Source organism: Desmodus rotundus, chromosome 9, assembly GCF_022682495.2.
Source record: "Desmodus rotundus isolate HL8 chromosome 9, HLdesRot8A.1, whole genome shotgun sequence".
In the NCBI taxonomy this organism is placed as follows: Eukaryota; Metazoa; Chordata; class Mammalia; order Chiroptera; family Phyllostomidae; genus Desmodus; species Desmodus rotundus.
This window is the reverse complement of record NC_071395.1, coordinates 11,909,577-11,931,217: the sequence shown is the minus strand read 5'-3', so window position 1 is coordinate 11,931,217 and position 21,641 is coordinate 11,909,577. Positions and strand designations below refer to the sequence as shown.

Here is a 21,641-nt window from a genome sequence, read left to right as displayed (position 1 = left end):
TGCTCTTTGTTAAAGAAACAAACACTGTACCAGAAAATGCGGCCGCAGAAGAGTGTGTGTGTGTGCGTGTGTGTGCGTGTGTGTGTGTTTGGGGGGTGTAGACTGAGACGTTTCTATGCATTACTGTGCATAAGAAAGATCATTAATGAAGCGCTTCAAACGCAGGACGACCCAGGGCGCCGTGTCATTGGCTTTGTGCACTTGAAGGCGGGTGAGAGTGCCTCGCTGTGAGGTTCCCCTTTGTGTGGAAGTGGGGAAACCAAAAACGTGCAGCTGCTGCTGGCTTCTCGTTTTCCAATTGTAGGCGCTTGGTCCAAAATACTCCCACACGAACACACTCCCGCATTCTCGCACCAACAATACTTGCACTTGAGTTACTTCTCTGCGGCCGACCGAGCGCGCAGCGACAATGGCTCGGTGCGGGCGCCCGCAGCTCGGGGAGCCGCGCCAAGGGGCCGTCCGCCTCGCTCCGCAGCTGCGCGCTGAGCCCGGCCGCCCGACCGTCAGCAACCGCGGGCACCAACCGCCGCGCGGCCCGGCCGTTGGGCGGGTGGTAATTTCTGGGAACGGGGCGGGGTCCGCCGGTGAACGAGGCCGGGCGGGGAGGAGGAGCGGGCGCCGCGGAGGGGCGCGCGCCGGGCTGGGCGGTGCGCCACGAGCGAGCGTCAGCGGCCGGGGCGGGGTCCGGGCCGAGCGGGCGGCGTGCTGCGACCCGCCCGCGCCCCCACCTTTCACTCAGCCTGGCTGAGAAGTGGAGACGGGAGGGACGCGCGGGCTGGGAGTCTTCCCACCCCGGCCCCCAGTGACTGTCAGGCTGCCCGAGCGCGGCGCCGTCCCGGAGGAGAGGGCGGGAGTCCAGAGCCCGGGAAGGGGTGCCGGCCCGGCCCGCGGGGGCGCCCAGAGAGTGGCCGGGCCGTGTGCCTGCGGACCGGGCGGGCTGGGCGGCGAGGGCGGGCGCTGCAGGTGCACGCGCGGCCCCGTCGCCCCCACGCGCCCGGGCAGCCGGCGCGTCGGAGCCCCTGCGCCAGTCGGGGAGGCAGAATGGGGGAGTTCCGAGCAGGGCGCGAGACAAGTGGGGAGAGTCATTCCCTGAGCCGGCGGCTTTGGGAGAAGTTGGGGGATCGCGGGCGGGCGAGCCTCGCGAGCCGCGGAGGCAGGTTTGGGCGGGCTGCCGGGCGCCGAGGGCGGCGGGCCCCGCGGGGTATAAATAGCCGGCCCCGCTTTGACAGGAGCTGCGGCGGCTGGCGGGGCCGCCCCCCCGCGCCGCGCGGGGCGGGGAGGAGCGCTCGGCGGGCGGGGTGGGGGAGGCGGACTCAAGTGTCCTGGTGGCGGCGGCTGGAGGCCGAGGGGGCGGAGCCGGCTGGGGGCTGGAGGGAGGGGAGCGGGCCGAGGGCGGGGGCCACCATTGCTCCCCGCGCCGGGCTCTGTGTCGCGGCCGTCGCCTCGGCGGTTGGGGGGTCTGTGGGGCTGCGCGGGCGGGGGGCGCTGCGCGGGGCGGCGCGCGCTGTTTTGTCTCCACCTCTCCCAGCGGAGCGGCTCGGGCTGCCGGGAGGCCCCGGCTCCCTCCGGACGCCCGGCCAGCGGCGGCCGCGGCGGCGGCGAGTCCGCGGCCCTGCCGGGAGGGAGAGCGACGCCGCCGTCTTCCCGGGCGACGCGGAGAGCAGGTAAGAGCGCGGGCTGCCGGGGCTGCGGGAGGGAGCGCGGAGGGCGCGGCGAGAAAGCCTCGCCGTCCCGAGTGCCGCCACCTCCCTCCGCGTCGCCCTCCCCGCGCCTGTGTTGTTTGCTCCGCGGTGTGCGAAGGGGTTTTCCGGCGGCTGTGGCCGTGACACCCGCCGGGCGCGGGGGAAGGGGGCTGGTGCCCTCGGGCAACGGTCGGGCAGCGGGAGTCGGAGAAAGGGGAAGGCGCGCTGCGCGCCCGCCCGCGGGGCGTGCGGGGCGCGGGGCCGGGCGCAGGGGAGAGGTTACGGACCCCGGCGGGGGGGATGGGCCGCGCGCAGCTGGGCTCGCAGTGTTTACATCTCCGCGCGAGTCACCTCTGCCGCGAAGCGGACTGAACTGACCCGCCTTCTCCCGCGGGGAGGCCAGGGCGGGGGTCCGGCTCCGGAGGAAGCGCGTCCTGGGAGGGTCCGGTAGGGCGGGAGGCTGCGGCCGGCGCCGGGGCTGGGCGGTCAGCTCGGGGCGGGACCTGGGAGGCTCCGGCCGCTCGGGGCGGCGTGGAGGGCTGGAGAGCAGTTCGCGTCCCCGCGGGCCTGACCGCCGCCTCCCACCTCTCCTTCCCTGGGCTGCCAGCTTGCTCGGCAGGTTGTACTTGGTCCTTCTTTTATTCTCGCGCCCCACGCCGGCCCCCTGCGGCCACTTCCCCTACTCCCTGCGGGTGGGGAGGCTTGGCTCTGTTAGGAATCTGTTTTTAAACAAAACAAAAACGGGCTCTGCAACACGCGTCCAGTGACGGCCTTCTGGAGCCTCTCTCCGCGGCGCTGGCCCTCGGGGACCGGGCCACGGGCCGTTGTGGCGGCGCGCGGGAGGAGCTCGGGGAGGGCTCCGCCGGCGCCGGCGCGACGGTCCCCGCAGCTCTGCGAGCAGGGCAGCGAGCCCCTCTGGTGCTCCAGGTGGGCATTTTGTGCCAGTAAAGCACGGAGAACACATTGCACACCGCCAGGAGTGATCCAGATTGCAGTTTCTCCTGTTTCTCGTGAGCCAGCATCCTGGGCTCTTTTTCTAGGAGCTCGCTTCGCTGCAGAACACAAGTTCTTAGCACTAGCTTAAATGAATGAGGGGACACTTCATTGTAAAACTGTAGGATTTTCCTCCTTCCTTGTGTTCCTGAACATTGCTTCAGCTGTGCGGTTTGAATTTTAATCCGGTGATGAGAGAACAGTCATCGTGCGTTTGGTAGTGAGGTTTGCTCTCCTTTTTATCGGCGAGTCTCCCTGGAGAGGTAAATTAAGCACTTTCTCTGGTGCCGTAGTCACGGGGAGTGACAGAATCACGGGAGAATGCCTGTGCCCTCTTCGGGACTGGGTGTTGCTGTCTGAGAGTGTCTTCCTGTCCTCAGAAGGCAGAACGATTCTGTGTAAGACTGGGATGGTCCGATGTAAGCGGTCGAACTAGATCGAGAGGAATTCAGGAATAATGGACGTTTGTGTTTAGTGCACCCCAGTCCACACCGTGTGTTCGCAGGAGTGCCGCTGCGGTATCTCGTAGAAAGTGGAACTGTCTCGGGCACCCGAAACTTGAGGATTTCATGTCAACCTCTTTTGAAGCTTAATGACTTAATTGATTAATCATTGCTTAATTTTTCAGACATGCATACTCACAAAATCAGAGTTGTGTTGGAAAGAGTTTGTAACTTTGGAATTTTTCTGTTGTAAGTCAGGAGATTGGTGGCGGTGGCTGTGGCGGGGCCTACCCGTGTTGGTGGCCTTGACCTGCTCCAACATGGCACACCGAGTTTTTTTTTTCTTTTTTGTAAGAGTTTTATTGAGATATAATTCACATGCCACTCAGTTCATCAGTTGAAAGTGTACAGTTCAGTGAGTTTTAATATATTCACAGGGTTGTGCCGACGATCACCGTAATAAGTTTCACAACAGTTTCCTCGCCCCACGAAGGCACCGCGGAGGTGGCAGCAGGCACTACATTTTCCCCCAACACCCGCAGGCCAAGGCGCCACTGATCTACTTTCTGGCTATAGATTTGCCTATTCTGAGCAATTTTAAGAAAGATTTTGTTTATTTACTCTTAGAGAGAGGAGAAGGGAGGGAGAAAGAGAGGGAGAGAAACATCAGTCAGTTGCCTCTTGCGCACCCCCACCGCAACTCCGGCATGTGCCCTGACCCGGAATCAAACTGGCCACCCTTTGGGCTCAGACTGGTGCTGGATCCACTGTGCCACACCTGCTGGGGCTATTCTGAGCATTTTATATAAATTGAATCGTACAATAGGTGATCTTTTGTGACTAGTTTCTTTCACTTAGTATAACATTTTCAAAGCGCACTCATGTAGCATGCCATTATTTCATTTCTTTTTATTGCTCAGTAATATTCCATTATATGGATATACCACTATTATTTATTAATTAGTTGAAAGACATTTGAGTTTCCACTCTTTAGCTGCTGTGGATATTGCTGCTATGAATTTCTGTGTACAAGTTTTTGTGCGGACATGTTTTCATTTCTCTTGGATATGTACACTTAAAAAATCAGCTTTTTGAGTTATTTTTTAAAAGATTTTATTTATTTATTTTTAGAGAGAGGAAGGGAAGGAGAAAGAGAGGGAAACATCAGTGCGTGGTTTCCTCTTGCGTGCGGGATACTGGGGACCCCGGCCACAACCCAGGCATTTGCCCTGACTGGGAATCCAGTCCGCAACCCCTTGGTTCCCAGGCTGGCACTCAATCCACTGAGCCACACTAGCCAGGGCTTTTTTTTTTTTTTTTTGAGTTATTTAATATAAAAAAAAATAATCCATTTTAAGTTCATAATTCAATGATTTTTAGTAAATATACAGAAGTGTTAAACTATCACCACAAGCCAATTTCAGAAGATTTCTATAACCTCCAAAAATTCCCTCTAGCCTGTTTGTAGTTAGCCCTTATTCTTACCCCTCAATCCCAATGATTTGTGTTTTGTCTACAGATTTGCCTTTTCTGTTTTTTTTTTTTTTTTGTCATCACCTGAGGACATGCTTATAGATTTTAGAGAGAGGTGCAGGGAGGGAGAGAAAGAGGGAGAGGAGCATCCATGCAGGAGAGAAACATGGATTGGTTGCCTCTTGCACATGCCCCAACTGGGGACCAAACTTGCAACCTAGGCATGTCCCCTGACTGGGAATTGAACCCACGATAATGTAAATGGAATTGTACCATATGTAGTCTTCTGCATCTGGCTTCTTTTACTGATACTATTTTTGGAGTTTGTACTTTTTGTAACATGTATCAGTATTTTGTTCTTTTTTTTTTTGGTGACTAGTATCTTACTGTATAGCTATACAACATTTTATCCGTTGGCCAGTTGATGGGCCTTTGGATTGTTTCCAGTTTTTTACTGTTGCAAATAATGCTGCTTGAACATTTGAGTACAAAGTATTTATGTGGACATATGGTTTCATTCTCTTGGGTAGATACCTAGGAATAGAAATGCTGAGTCATCTGTTTAAATTTTTAAAAAGCTGGCCATTCATTTTACATTTGTAACAGCAATGTATGACAGAGTTCCAGCTTCTTCACATTCTTGCCAACGTTTGTTATTGTCTTTAGTTTTAATCGTAGCCATTCTAGTGGGTATGAATGAAGTGGTTAACCCATTGTGGTGGTTTTAACTTTCGTTTTCCTAAAGACTCAAGGTGTGAAATATCTTTTCGTCTGATTATTTGCTACTTACATATCCTTTTTGGGGAAATAGATATTCAAATCTTTTGCCTGTGTATTGTCTTTCTTACTATTATTGAGTTGTAACAGTTCTTTGTATATTCTGGATTTAAGTTCTTTTTAGATACATGATTTGCAAACATTTTATCTCAGTCTGTGGCTTGCTGTGGCTTGGCTTTCATTTTTTTAGTTACAATGTTTTGAGGCACAAAAGTTTTAATTTCTTGCCCTGACTGGTGTGTCTCAGTGGACTGAGTGCCAGCCTGTGAACCAAATGGTCAATGGTTCGTTTCCCAGTCAGGGTACATGCCTGGGTTTCAGGCCAGGTCTGGGGGGTGGGGGGGGGCGGCACAGGAGAGGCAACCACACATGGATGTTTCTCTCCCTCTCTTTCTCCTTCCCTTCTCCTCTCTCTGAAAATAGCTAAATAAAAATCTTTTAAAAAGTTTTAATTTCTTTTGGCAGAAGTTCACATTTTGATGAAGTTTAATTTTTCAATTTTTTATTTTATAGATTAATCTTTTGTTGTCATAAGAACTTTCAGCCTAATGTAAAGTCTTGAGGATTTTCTCCTTTGTTTTCTTCTAGATGTTTTATTATAGTTTTTGCTCTTATATTTAGATTTATGATCTATTTTGAATTAATTTTTATATGTGGTGGGAAATAAGGGTCTAAGTTCATCAGTTGCATATGGATCGTCTGAGCGCCATTTGTCGAAAAAGACATTTCTCCACTGACTGTAAATGTAAAGATCTTTTTCTGCACTCTGAGGTCTTTTCCATTGTCTGTGTGTCTTGTCCTTACGCCATCGCCACCCTGTCTTGGTTACTGTGCTTTATGATAACTTACGAGCCCAGGCAGTGTTAGCCCTCCAATTTTGTACTTGTTTTTAAAAATTGTGTCAGTTCTGTGTCCTGTATAGAAAGGTTTGGCTTATCAATGTCTGCAAAAAGGTCTTGGAATTTTGATGGGGAATGCATTGAGTCTGTAGATGAATTTGGGGAGAATTGCTACCTTACAATATTGAATTTTCTAATACATGAACATGGAAATTTCCATTTTTTATCTTTAATTTTTTGAGTGATGCTTTCTAGTTATACAAACCTTACTCTTAAAAAATTATTTTGTTGTGGTAAGAACACTTAACATGAGATCTGTCCTCTTAACTTTCTAAGGGTACAATACAGTATTGTTAAGTATGGGCACAATGTTTTATAGCAGATCTCTGTATTTGGCAGATTCCTTTTTAATCTTAGTTTGTTCAGAGTTTTTATCACGAATGGGCATTGGACTTTGTCAAATGCTTTATCCGTACCTGTTAGCGTGACTGTCATAGTTGCCTAGGACTGTCCTGTGTTTAGCACGGAAGGTCTTGTATCTTGGGAAAACCCTCGTTCCTGGACAAACCAGTATGGTTGGTCACACTAGTGTCTGGGATGACTATGTGCTTTCTGCTTTCATCACATTAATGTGGCGTATTGCATTAATTGGTTTTCAGATAATAAACCCGCCTTATATTCCTGAGATAAATCTCACTTGGTCATAGTATGTAATTTCTATGTTGCTGGATTTGGTTTCCTAATGTTTAGTTGAACATTTTTGTGGCTATATTTATGAGAGCTACTGGTCTATAGTTTTCTTTTCTTGTGATATCTTTGGATTTTGTAACAATAATACTAGCCTCATAGAATGAATTGAGAGGTGCTCCCTCTACTTTGTGAAGGATTGATATTATTATGTCCTTGAATATATTTGATAGAATTCACTAGTGAAAGCATCTGGGCCTGGTTTTTCCTTTTTGTGACAATTTTAAACTACCAATTTCTTTTATTTTTTTAAAGATTTTATTTTTTTAGTTTTAGAGAGAGTGGAAGGGAGGGAGAAAGAGGGAGAGAAACAATGTGCAAGAGAAACATAGGTGATTTGCCTCTTACACTCCCCCAACTTGGGACCTGGCCCTGACTGGGAATCGAACCAGTGACCCTTTGGTTTGCAGGCCCACACTCATCCACTGAGTCACCCCAGCCAGGGCTAAACTCCCAATTTCTTTGCTTATTATAGGTCTATAGGTCTATTCAGGTTTTCTGCTAATTTTGAGTTAGTTTCAGTAAGTGTGTTTCTATGGATTTGTCCATTTCCTCTAAGCTATTTAATATTTTTGACATATCGTTCATAATATTCCTGTATGTTTTTAATTTTGTTAGTATAGGTAGTGATGTTTTTGTTTGATTTGTAATATTGGTGTCTTTTCTCTTTTTTACTTAGTCATTCTAGCTAAAGGTTTGTCAATTTTGCTCTTTTCAAAGAAACAAGTTTTGGTTCAATTGTTTTTTGTTTTCTATTTCAACGATTTCCACTGTAATCTTTATAATATCTTTTTTTTTCTGCTTGCTTTGGATTTAGTTTGCTTTTTTTTTTTTTTTTTTAGATTCTTAAAGTACAAGCTAAGGTTATCAATTTGAGATCATTCTTTCTTGCCTAGGCATTGAAGCTATAAATTTTCTTCCATACACTGATAGCTGCACCCCATATATTTTTTATTTTTTAAAGATTTTATTTATTTAAAAGATTTTATTTACTTATTTTTAGAGAGAGGGGAAGGGGGGGAGAAAGAGATGGAGAGAAACATCAGGGGTTGCCACTCTCGCACCCCCTACTGGGGACCTGGCCTGCAACCCAGGCATGTGCCCTGACTGGCAATTGAACTAGGGATCCTTCTGAGCCACACCAGCCAGGGCTTAGTTCTAAATATTTTCTAGTTTCCTTTGTGACTTCTTCTTTTACTCATAGATTATTTAGAAATGTATTGCCTAATTTCCAGTTAAATTCTCCAGGTTTCATTATTGTTGATTTTTAATTTAATTCCCTTATAATAGGAAAACACATTTTGTATGATTCTTCTCATTTTTAATTTATTGAGACATATTTATGGTTTAGTATGTAATCTATTCCGAGGAAATGTTCCATCTGTGCTAGAAAAGAATATACAGGGTCCAGCAGAAGTAACACCTGCTTGAGTGTGACATTGTCATGATACAGAATTACATGCTTAGGATTTTGCAATAAAAGATTTTGTAGTAAAAAAGGGGTGTTATCTGGGCCAGACCCTGTGTATTCTGCTATTGTTGGTCGGAGTGTTCTGTAGGTGTGAGGTCAAGTTGGTTGATAGTTTTCAAGCCTTCTGTGTCTGTGCTGATTTTCTGTCTAGTTGCTATACCAGTTATGCAGAGTGAGATACTTAACTATTATTGAAGTGCCTATTTTCCTTTTTAGTTCTGTTACTTTTTGCTTCATGTTTTTGGGATACTGGTAATAGGCGTGGTATAGAAAGATCTATATTCATTTATAGTAATATTTTGTCTGGTATAAGTGTGGCCACTCTAGTTTTTATTTTCTTTTTCTTTTTAAAGATTTTATTTATTTATTTTATAGAGAGAGGGGAAGAGAAGGAGAAAGAGGGAGATCAACATTAATGTGTGGTTGCCTCTCATGAGCCCCCACCAGGGACTGGCCCACAGCCCAGCATGTGCCCGCATGTGCCCTGACTGGGAATCAAACCTGCAACCTTTTGGTTTGCAGGCCTGTGCTCAATCCACTGAGCTACACCAGCCAACTAGACTTTTTGAGTTATTTCTTAGGTTGCTCTAGGAATTAGAATATGTATATTAATTTATCACAGTCTACTTCAGATTGACTAATTGTGGTATAGAAACTTAGTTTCATTTTCTCCCCTCTCCTGTCTGTTAGTATTGTATGTTATATATGTATGTATTAGAAGCCCAGCAATACAGTTTTATGATTTTTTTGCAGTTGTGTGTCTTTTAAAAAAGTTAAAAGATGCCCTAGCTGGTGTGGCTCAGTGGATTGAGTGCCATCCTGTGAAACTGAAGGTCACTGGTTTGATTTCCAGTCGGGACAAATGCCTGGGTTGTGGGCCAGGTCCCCAGTTGGGGGCACATGAGAGGCAACCACACATTCATGTTTCTCTCCCTTTCTTTCTCCCTCCCTTCCCCACTCTCTAAAAATAAATGAAATCTTTTTAAAAAGTAAAATAAAATAGTTTAAAATATTTAAACTTTTACATTTGCATATGTTTAACTTTTAATGTGGTCTTTATTTGTGTGTGCGTGTGTTTGAGTTACAGTCTGGTTATTTCCTTTAGCTTATGGACTTCTTGTAGGATTTCTTGCATCCAGACTTGTAGGACAAGTCTGTTATCAGTGGAATATCTTAGTCTTTGTTTCCTGGGGGTTGTTTTTATCTTTAGTTTTCAAGAATAGTTTTGCTGGATATAGAATTCTTTGTTAAAGATTTTTTCTCTTTCAGCAGCTGTGTATGTCATCTCCTGCTTTCTGGTCTCCACTGTTTCCCATGAGTTGTTTTTCTCTATGCTTTCAAGAGTTTTTCCTTTGGTTTTCAACAGTGTTACTATGATGTGTCTAGGTGTGGATCTCTTTGTGTTTATTCTGTTTCAGAATAACTAAACCAAAATCTATGGATTAGTATTTTTCAACAATTTGGTAGGTTTTGACCATAATTTCTTTAAATATTTTTTCCTGTCCCTTTTCCCCCTCTCCTTTTCTTTTGGGACTCTCCTTACACGTATGTTAGTATGACCTGACCTGCAACCCGGGTATGTGCCCTGAGAGGGAATCGAACCTGTGACCTTTCGGTTTGCAGGAGGACACTCAATCCACTGAGCCATACCAGTGACTGAATAAAATTTTCAAAGATAAACTATCCTGTCAAAGTACCACAATTGGTTATTAAAACCAAAAATCTATGGTTTTTTATAATGTGAGCAGTAAATTCTTATATTTCCTTTTGTAATGCCGTAAGTTTTTAATATTGAAAATACACCTCTCAGTAGAGAAACCAAACATGTTTCAGATAAACCAGATATATCAAGTCAACCCAGATAAAAGTAACTCCGGAACAACATGGGTTTGAAATGTACAGGCCCACTTATATGTGGGTTTTTTCCAGTAAAAACGTAGAGTACTGTAAATATATTATCTCTTTATGATTTTCTTTACATTTTCTTTTTTCCCAGCTTACTTTATTATAAGAATAATATATAACATACACAAATTGTTTTTGCTCCTGGTATGGCTTCTAGTCAACAGTAGGGAGTCAAAAGTTTGTGCTGGTTTTTACCTGTGTGGGGTCCATACCCCAGGCCCTTCGTTGTTCAGGGCTCAACTAGCTGTATACCATACTTTGGAAGGTATTTTTAAATTACTCCAATTCTTTTTTTTAAAAGAATTCAGTGTTCATTTACATAGTGCACATCTCATAAAGTTTGGGAGGGAAAGGAAGTTTCAGCAGAAGGCAGATTCTCATAGAGCTGTCTACCTGTAGCACCTGGGGGAGGTGGAGTCTGGAAGTCCTTGGGGGTTGGACTCTTGATGGCAGGTGTTCCCATCACTTGCCAAAGAAGTGCCACCGTTGCTCTTCCCCGTTGCTTTGTTTAGTGCAGGTGATACTCAACGTGCGTGCAACGGGAAGGACTGTCACACGCTTCCATCGCACTCTTTGTGAGCGGTACTTTCCCCCAACATTTGTGAGTAGATTTAATAATTTAAGGCACAAAAGCCTTGTTTTTGAATTCTCCATTAAAAGCAAAATGGTTTTCTGAGTTTCTCTCTGGCACCTTATAAATTTTAAACTAGTTAAGTGTTGCTTCTAAATAACCTGGTTTGTACCTCTTTTCTTTCTTTCTTTTACTCCTTACCCAAGGATATGTTTATTCATTTTAGAGAGAGATGAAGCCCGGGCTGGGGCGGTTGAGGGGGTGGGTGCCCTGATGGGGAAATCAAACCCATAGCCTTTTGGTGTTTGGCAACGATCCCACCAACTGAGCCATCCCGCCAGGGCTGGATTGTACCTAACACCATCAATATCGTAACATTGACTTTGATAGCAATTAATTTAATCTGTTTCACCCTGATCAGCAAGAGCCAGAAATTCCAAGGATCTTCATATGAACAACCTCTGCATGAGAAAGACCGTCTGGACCTATATCACCAACACCAAGACGGTGGTCTTCTCCACTGCAGTCTGTGCTCTTAGCTTTTCAACGGGGATCTAGGGAGGGCATCCTAATTTCACAATCAACCCTTGTGAGGAAAGACATTCACCACGTGGAATACCTTACCATCCTTTCTGTCTTGTTTAATGGGATTCAGTGGCTCCTTCAAGTGATCTCCATTTTAGCATTTTTCCACCAAGGTCTTTGAACAACCATAGTAAACAAATTGTTACATTCAGCGGGGCGAGAGAAGCTGCCGCGGCCAGGCAGTCCAGGTTTGCGAAGGTTCCCCGCGCGCCACTGCCGGCCCGCAGGCACCCAGCAGGAGCGCCTGCCCCGCGGCCACAAAGCCCAAGAGGAAGGTCATCTCCCCCGAGGGGGCGGCGAAGGAGGAGCCCAAGAGGAAATCGGCGAGGTTGTCAGCCAGACCTGCTCCTGCAAAAGTGGAAACCAAGCCAAAAAAGGCGTCAGGAAAGGATAAATCAGCAGACAAAAAAGTGCAAACGAAAGGGAAAAGGGGAGCAAAGGGAAAGCAGGCCCAAGTGGCTGACCAGGAGCCTAAGGAAGATCTACCTGCGGAAAACAGAGAAACTGAAACCGAGGAGAATCCAGCCTCGGATGAAGCAGCAGAAAAAGAAGCCGAGTCTGATTAATATCATGCATCATGTCGTATCAGTGGCCCCTGTCTCCCTTCTTGTACGATCCAGAGGAATATTTTTATCGACTATTTTGTAAATGCAAGTTTTTTAGTAGCTCTAGAAACATTTTTAAGAAAGGGAATTCAACCTCATCCCATTTTTTTAAAAGTGTAAACGATTTTTTTTTTTTAAGAGGTGAAGTCATTTGCTGGTTGTTTATTTTTTTGGTACAACCAGAAAATAGTGGGATATTGAATTGTGGGAGGCTTCGATTGTCTGGGGCATCAGCTCAACATTCCATAGGTGGGGGTAGCTTTGATACCCTATAATGCAAAGCATACTAAATGGCAATTTGGAGTCAGTTGTGCATTTACTATGGCTTGAACATTTTAAATTACTTCTATTCTCATGTTTTTGGTAGAAGTGTTTCCTAAAGAAAACCGCTCCTTGGCCTTGGCTGTCCCTGTCAGAATTCTGTGCGCACTGTAACATCTGTGGTGGGGTAGTCCAGTTTCCTAGTGACTTCGTTAATGCGCTGTGAAAGATTGAAAATTCGATTATGTAGTATATATAGTATTAAATTGTCAGGCTTTGACGTAACAGCGTATCAGCATTTGTAGATAATTGGCACTTGATATGCTATTAAGAAAATTAGCCCCCAAATTTTAAGCTGGAAAGTCACTGGAATAACTTCAGAAAAGAATCACAACTATATAACTTTACATTTTTGGTATGTAAAGAATTGTGTACAAATTGAAATGTCTGTGTACTTATCCTCAGAACAACCAATAAAATCTCACTTATGAAAAAAAATTACTGTATTCGTCACTTCGTAGTCTCTTTGTAGGAATGCCGTTTTCCTCCATAGAGTCGACCTTCAGAGGAGGATCCCGAGAGGGGGAAGTGTAGTGACCAGCTAGCTTCATTCTTGAAGAAAAAGGCTTTAACCAGCGAGGGGGGCCGGCTGTGCTCCTGTGTGTAGGCCTTGGCGTGGGGTGGCCAGGGCTCTGCGCTCACTCCCGCCAGCAAGCGGGCTAAGCTACAATAATTCTATGTTAATGTTGATTTACAATGCGTACCTGAATATCTTTCTTGCTCCTTTATTCACTAGACGTTTATTCTGACTATGTTCAGTATTGAGTCTATGGTTAAAAGGTGCTTGCTTTCCCCCCTAACAATTTAAAGTAGCTTCACAAAGGACACACGGGCATGCTTTGTGTTACTGCACTCCACAGATGTGTTTTTTACTAATTGATGGCAAGACCCTCCTGCAGCAAAAAGATGCCCGTGACTGGCTTTACTGTGTCACTTGATTTATTGCGGTGATCTGGAACCAAACCCGCAACATCTCGGAGGTGTGCCTGTACGTATTGGAGGTAATGCAGAAGAAGGACACTAGCAATAAAGTTGTTGTGTACTCTGTGCCGGCCACTGTTTTGAGACGTGTATGTGCAACGGCCATTGAAACAGCTGTGGGCCTGCTCTGACGGAGCTTGTGTTCTAGTTTGTGTTGGTGGGCTGGCTAGAAGGACTTGCAGTAAGCATGTACCCTAGTCTCCCCCCGCCCCCCACCTTGTCCATGGTTGTGCTTTCCATGGGTTCAGCCACCTGCAGTTCAAAGTATTAAATGGAAAATTACCCAAAGAAACAATTCACAAGTTTAAATTGTGCGCTGTTCCGGGTAGCGTGATGAAGTCTGGAGGCTTCCTGCTCTGTCCAGCCCAGCACATCAATCACCCCTCTGTCCGGCATACCCACGCCACACGCACTCCCTGTTCCTTTGTCACCGAGTGGCCCTCTTGGTTATCAGATCTGCTGTTGAGGTATCACAGTGCTTGTGTTCAGATAACCCTTATTTTACTTATGATTGTTCCATTTTTAGTAGTTATTGTCGTTAACCTCTTACTGTGCCTGATTTATAAGTTAAACGTTATCAGAGCTGTGTATGTATAGGAAAAACAGTTACATTTTCTAGTACTATCGGCGGTTTCAGGCATCCGCTGTGAGTCTCAGAGTATATATCCCACTGTAGATAAGTGGGGACTACTGTACATAAAAGTCTCATTTTGCACTTTGTTACAGGGGAATGACAAAAAGTTGTTAAAATCCAGACAGTTAAAAAATACTTTGTTTATTGCATAAAATCTTTAATGTCCTTGATATGACTCCTTTAGGGTAAAGCTATCCTGTTTGGTTCTCAAGCTAATATTAATTTGCTTTATTGGATTATAAATATGGCCAAAGAACAAAACCAAAAAACTTCTCTAATCTGTTAATTTCATGGTCTATAGGCTTCTACTCAGCCTTAACCAATACTCGAAGGTCAAAGTCCCAACGTTCTTATGAGTAACCTGGCCAAATTTTGAGTATTTTTATTTATAACCTTACAGTGGATACAATTTAGATGCATGGATAAAAAAGTAGGTTTTTCTTATAAAAACTCAGTTCTGTGTTATGTGTAATACTCTAAACTCTAAATTTCATACTTATCTAAACTTAATGTTAGAGTATAATGAGAAAGAACTAGAAAGTATATTCATTTTAAAAAGGATTACTGAATGTTTTCACCTTAGAGTTTTGTTCTCTAACAGTGTGCTTAAACACACGTTCATAGCAAGTTCATTTTTTCTGTTTTATTTCCTAACCTGGATGAGTTGAGAATGCTCCAGGAAGTATGCCTTCTTGAGTCTTTACGTCACATTTGGACGCGGAGATGTTCGCGGAGATGTTCTCACCACGTCGCATCTAAGCACTGAAACGCTATCATGATATCACTCCGTAATGATAAAGCATTTTAAACCTCCCTTATATCACGTGCGGGAGAGATGGTGGCGATGTCCTCTTCATTCCAGATCATTACGGTTTCTGAGATTTCAGGAAGTTAAATATCTTGCTCTTTAGAAAATAGTTAACATAGCAGGTTTGAAACTGCTGTCCTTAGAAAGGCCTGCTTGCGAGGTTTGCCCTTGGCTGGTACCTGGGCGCTTGGCTCTCAGGTGTTCGCAGTAACTGACAAGGGTGACTCAGTGTGCCTCGGCTGTTTGTGCGAACAGCGGTTTATGTTGAACACATGCTTTCCTTCTGGCGGTGTGGAAGTTTGGGACATGCGAGGCAGAGGGTGCCTGGGACCTGCCTGCAATGAAGCCTTGGGAGCTGTGTCTCTGATGGGCGTGCCTGGGCGGAAGGGTTGCACGCACATTGGTGCCTTTTTGTTGCTGGGGGAGGAGTAAGCTCTGCCTGATCTCTCCAGGGAAGGAGAGGGCCTAGGAAGCTTGCAGATGGACTCTTCCAGATTCCACCTGCGTCTTTTTCCTTTTTCACCTGCTGTATATCCTTACTCTAGCCACAAGTACGGTGATATGCCGAATTCTGAGAGACCCCTGATGTACCTCTTCAAGACTAAAAGATTCTGCCCCGCCGAGGCTGGAGATTTGTGTTTTAACCTCTGTAGAAGAACTTTATTTCCCTTTGCCTGGTGATTAGCGTCCCAGGCACAGTGGAGAAGACGATGTTTCGTCCTTCAAATAAAAATAATCATGCATTTGTTCATTCTTCCATCCATTATATGTTCTACTGGCCCTTTAGTGCCCATGCCCCAGACCTTGTGGAGGAAGCTGTAGACCTGTGGCCTAATTAGGTAAAGGGAGATGTTCTTGCAGATGGTTTAATGGGGGCGTAGGTGCACTTTTCCCTCTAGCTGCTTTTACAGGGGGTCTTTTTGCTTAGCACTATGAAAAAGTTTATGTTTTGGCTCCAGGTAGTTCTTTGACTTGAAATGTGGATAAATTTGAATTGGGATGTAAGGCCTATATCTAAGGATAGTTTCTTGCTAATACAGAATTGCAGGCTAACAGTCCTTTCTAAAAAAAAAAAAAAAATTAATAAAATACTAATGCATGCCACCCACAGATGAGTATTGAAAACATATTAAGAGAAAGAAGCCCATCACAAAAGTCCACATATTATATCATTCTGTTTACGTGAAACAGCCAAAGCAAGCAAATCTCTAGACAGAGAGAGTAGATTAGTGGTTGCCAGGGACTAGGAGTTGGGGAAGGATGGGGAGTGACTGCTGATGGACATGGGATGGGGTGTATGTAAATGTTCTAAAATTAGATTGTGGTGCCATCATACAACTGAAAACCATTGAATTATGCACTTTAAGTGGATGAACTGAAATGTTAATTATGTCTCAGTGAAGCTCCTTAAACAAACGGTAAGCGCATGTGCAGTCTCGCTGGATGTTGCCGAATCCCCCTCTCACAGTGCCGTGTCAGTTTGTCTTCCCCCCGCGATCATACACTTTATTTAATTTTCACCAATTTGGCAGATGAGAGGAATGGCCTACCATTTTTTTAAAATTTGCATTTTTCTGTGAACGAATTTGAGTACCTTTTCATATGTTTAAAGGTCATTTTTGTATCTGTTTTTGTGGATTGTATATTTTCCCTGAGGTTTTCTGGTCCCTTATTCCTCTATTTTAAGCGTTCTTCATATATTAGTCAGAGTAGCCCTTTGCGTTACAGTATCCTATTTCCAATATCATAGAATGAGTTTTCCTTGTTGTGCTTTGTGTAAATAAGATCATCCACAGACTTTTTGGTGAGAATGTGCTCTGCACTCTAAGCGACTGAATTATCGTACGAGCAGAATTTACTTCTGGGGGGTACTTAGGTTGACTATCATTTCACAGTTTTTCTTCAGTTCTGAGAATTCATTTAGTATTCATTATTCAAGGTCATTTCTCTTATTGCTACACTCCTTTTCACCCCCTCCTTCTCTGTCTAAGTCCCTGACCTATTGGGGGCTCCTTTCTGAAGTCTCTCTGGAACCCCCCCCAACCCCCGCAAAGCCCACTTGGGTGTTCCTTCTTTACGTCCTCTCTGTACTTTGTGGTTTTCCTTGCGGCATTGACACTGTAATTGCGTCTGTGTGTTTCTCCTTACCAGACTCTCAGCTGTTTGAAGGCTCAGTCTTGACCTCATTTTTGTGCTCCTGGCATGGTGCTGTTTGGTGTGTACTAGGTGCTCATAAACATTACTGGAAGAACTGGTATAGTAAGAGATAGGAAAGAGGTGATGTCATTGGAGGGAAAAAGTTGTCTCTGGAGGGCAGGGGGAATTTGAGTAAACAAAGAGGACATTCCTGGTGACAGAAGAGCACCAGCAAAGGGAGGGGGGTTTGAACGAGCCCGGTGCGTGCAGTGAACAGTGGAAGTACGTGTCTGATTGGAGCATGTTTGCTTATTCTTGTATTCATCACATTTTGACTCCGTCCCTACTCTGTGAAAGGCACTGGATTAGGTGGTTAAATCACATGTCTTAAACACCTGGACACACAGATTTTTAAAACTTGGTGCCTTGGGAATGTAGTAAGGAGTTGATTAAGGAAGTAAAGAGAGCACTGAAGGAAAGAGATGGGTGTTGGGCTTAGTTGGGAGGTGGCAAGTGAATGATCTGCTGGAGGCTGTTACTTCATGGATATTTTTAGTGAGGTATATAATGTGATTGGGGGGAGAGAATTGTAGAAAATGATATTGAACTCAGAGGGGATAAGGTTGCATTAAAGCTGAGACTTTTAAGACAGCTAGGAATTGGCCCAGTGGGAAAGCAGGGGAAGAATGTTGAAGACGAGAGAGAAGAACACAGGGAACTACAGAAGACTGTGGGGTAAAGTTAGATGGAGGGGCCCTGGCCAGGTAGCTCAGTTGGTTAGATCATCATTCCGATATGATAAGGTTGCAAGGTTTGATGTCCAGTCAGGGCACATACAAGAAGTAACCAATGAATGCATACATAAGTGGAACAACAAATTGATGTTTCTCTTTCTTGTGTGTATTCTCTCTCTTTCTCTCTCTCAACATCAATAAATAAAATTTTAAAAAAGTTAGATAGAGGGAGTAAAGGAAGGTGAGGCTGAACAAGTGAGTGTGGCTTAGATACATGATTTTCATACCTGAACATATCAGAATGAACGTTTCGTAACTTCTGAAAATAGACCTAGGCCTCTTGTTTGTTCCTGCTAAATCCGGATGCTTGCAAAGAAGTTGGGGTTTCACCTTGCAGGTGATGAGGAACTACCGAAGACTAGAGAGGGGCCTGGCATTACTTTGTCTCAGAGCACCCTGATACCGCAGCAGAGGGACTGGCAGTGGGACCGAAGTGGAGGCAAAGAGACAAAGTCTGAGGCTCTTACAACAATACAGAGGAATGGTAATAAGGACTCAGTGAGGGCAGAGGGTATGAGGTTGTAGAGAAGGGGTCAGCAGTGAGAGCGCGATGGTGTTGACGGGAAAAGGAGTCTCGGATCGCGGTGTTTGAGGTAACTTGTTGTGGGAGTTGGGGTAACTGACTGAGCTGAGCACAATAGGAGAAGGTAAATGAGTTCAGATTGGGTCATACTCGACTTCTCGTACCACCCTTTTCCCCATTCCATTTAATGGTGCTGTGACTTACCTTTGGATTCATTCTTGACTCTCTCTCTCTCACATCCCACATCCAATTTGCTAGCAGATCTTTCCATTTGACGCTCAAAATATATCTAAAAATTGACCACTTTTAATTCTCTCCAGACCCTGACATTCTGGTCCTTGCCATCATCATTTCTCACCCAATTATTATAGCAGCTTCCTAACTGATCCCCCTGTCCCTTGTTGTCACCCCAGCCTCTGAAAGGTCCTCATAATAATCAGGTCAACTTTCTGCATATGAAACCCTCCTCCTCCTGGAGTAAAAGAGTCCCCGCAGGAGGCCTACGTGGCCCTTACCTCTCAGTCATCGTCTTCTGTTCTCCCTTTTGCTCACTTCACTCCAGCCACGTTGGCCTTCTTGCTGATCCCTGAACTAGTCAGGTATACTCCCTGTTGCCAAGCGTGAATTTTCTCTTTCCTTTGGAGAAGGCTCTTTTCCCAGTTATTGACCTGGCTTATTCCTACTTTTGGGTCTTAAGTCATATGTCATTTTTTCTCTGACCGTTCACTTTGAAATTGCAACCCTCTTCCCTGCCAAATATTCTCTCCCTTTGGTTCATTTGTCTCCTTAGCCTTTGTCACCATCTACATGTGTGTTATATTTTATTTTCATCTCTTCCCACTGGAATTTAAGATCCATAAGGACAAGGACTTTTGCTTTGTTCACTACTGTACCTCTAGCATCCAAACCTGTGCTAGCATTTAGTAGGTGCTCAGTTAATATTTGTTGCATTGCTGGATTAATTAGTGGCGTGCCTGGGATATATTTGAACCCCTGCCCATGTGGCGCTTGACAGGCCTCTTTTCTGATTCTCTCCTCTCTTGACCATTCTACATGTATGGGCTTCTCTAGGCCTAATGGATGGCCAAAGGGTAGCAGTTTGCAGGAATGTGGGCAGAGCCTGGGGTGTCCACATGACTGTATGTGAGGCTCCTTGTAGTATGGAGTGGACCCAAAGTGGGGAAGGGAAAAAAGGTTCTGGCTGCAGGCCCGACAGGGGTCTGGTTCTCCCATGTCCCCCATAGAACTTGAGGGACAGAAGTCCAAGTCAGAACCTAGCCTTTTAGGTTGTTATAAATGTGTATGTTAAGACAGGAAGCTAGAGTTATAATTTAAGAGCTTGTTAGATTGATATATAACTTTAAAATACAGGGTTTGGCAGAAGTAAGGCCTGCTTGAGTGTGGTTGGTAGGATAATAATAAGGCTGTAGTAATTTATAGTTTTAATTTGATGAACATTTTACCTAAAATGTCATATGGTGTGCTTGAGTGTTACAGAATTACATGCTTATGATTTTGTAATAAAAGCTTTTCTAATAAAAAGGGGGCGTTATTTGGGCTGGACCCTGTGTTATACATGTGGTATGTAGGCTTCCATTTGTATATAGTCTTGCTCCAAGCTTCTGGAAAATTACAGGTGGGTCTGTAAGAGGAAATTGAAAAGGAGGAGCTAGAGAGGGAGAAAGGAATTCGGGATAGAGTTTCAAGGAGGGTATGAGAAACAGTGTCAAGGAAGACAGAAATGTATCCATTGGCTGTTGCAACCAAAATTTAGTAAAAAGTTCTGTTGGTAGTGATGGGTGACAAACTTCTATGGGAGGGAGGAGACCTGAGAAATTAGGAAGTGGAGACAGAGTATAGAAGATTTTTCTTCTAGAACATTATCTGAGAAAGGAACTAGAGCAGTAGCTGGAGGATGGTATGGTACACAAGGTCATGGAGGGGGACTTTTTCCATGTTGAAGATGAGAGAGTCTTGTAAATGTTTAGATGTTGAGGGAAAGGACCCACTGTTAAAAAAGGAAAGAGAGAACGTAATTGATGGAGCAAGGCCGGAACTCCAGTGCATGGGTCAATGGGTTAACCTGGAAAGGGGGAGGGCTTTTGAAGAGGCTTGGTAGCAGGAAAGTGACTTAGTAGGCAATAATGTATCAACACTGCTTTATAGTAGTTTTTTGGATTAGTTTTTAAAAACTTGGTTGTGTATTTCTGCAGATCAGGGGTTATGCTTGCAGCCACTTGAAATATAGGCCCTAATATGAGGCATAGGCTATGTATGTTGAATCTGTCCTTCCTTAGTAATTGTTATTGAGTGCTGGCTTGCATTTTAAGTTCCATAAAAATTTCTGATTCCTCAATAGCCTAAAAATAATTTATTACTATATTTATTATATAATGTGTGTCATCAGGATTTGGAGATGGTTTGTGATAAGTACATAGTATCTGAATCAAACCTATTTTGGGCAAAAATATTTTTAATAGAATTATATTAATACTGTCTTTTTTCCCCCCCGTTACTAGTTCCAGAGAACTGCTGGTTTATATTTTAGCTCTTGGCGAGTTGTGAAAATAGTGAAGGATGCTTAGACTACTTAACATTAAAATTGTAAGTAAAATTTATTTCTTCTATTATTATCTGTATGTTTAGAAAATAGAAACTGAAAATTGTCATTACCTTATATGATAATAGTGAGCTTCAGTGTGGAGGACTGAGGATTTTTCTTGATTTTTATTCTTAAGATACAAATACTTCCTCCATTTTCTGTTGATAAGATCAGAAAGGAGACTAATAGTACTGAATGGTCTTAGGTAGTGAGGTGAAATTTCTGCTTTTTACTTTCAGGTATTTTTATTGTAGGAGTTTATGGAAATTCTTTATTATTTTATTTCCATATCTGTATGGTATCAGTAGTTAAACTTAATAGAGGACATAGTATTAATGAATTTATTTATTAAATATGTATTTTCTCTTTATACTTAAATTATTTTTTGCATTCTTTAATTTTTATATGAAAAAATCCTGTTAGAAATCTCTAATTTCTCTATGAAAAATTTAACATATAAAATCAAAAACAGTGTGACTTTTTTAGGAATATTCTAGTGCATAAATCTAGATGATGTACATATTGACATTCCTCTCTACTGGAGGAAAATTGAATTATGTTTACTTGCAGCCATTTGAAGTCTTTTAATTTGTAATGTAGGAAAATAACTTTGAAAGTTATCTCTGTCTAGCACATTTTATGTTTTTATATGCATAAAAGATTTTAAAAATTACTATGAAAATATTTCAGGACTAAAAGCACATCTTCATAAAAATAATTAAAACATTTTACTTCTTAGAATGTAAATATC

At 44.1% G+C, this 21,641-nt stretch overlaps 1 protein-coding gene and 1 pseudogene across 3 annotated transcripts in view; both read left to right on the top strand.

The window, feature by feature from the left end:
* Positions 1 to 1,412: 1,412 nt before the first annotated feature.
* The window catches only part of ELF2 (E74 like ETS transcription factor 2), an 83,020-nt gene continuing 62,791 nt past the window's right edge, over positions 1,413 to 21,641 (top strand). For 2 of the 3 annotated variants that reach the window (XM_053912071.2, XM_053912070.2), the window contains exons 1-2: positions 1,530 to 1,664; positions 20,808 to 20,892. The gene's annotated coding sequence lies outside the window, so the exon portion shown is untranslated. Of the gene's footprint in view, positions 1,665 to 20,807; positions 20,893 to 21,641 lie in introns of all 3 variants that reach the window. The other variant, XM_053912074.2, reaches the window with a different exon arrangement.
* On the top strand, positions 11,621 to 14,442 carry LOC112312499 (non-histone chromosomal protein HMG-14 pseudogene; annotated as a pseudogene).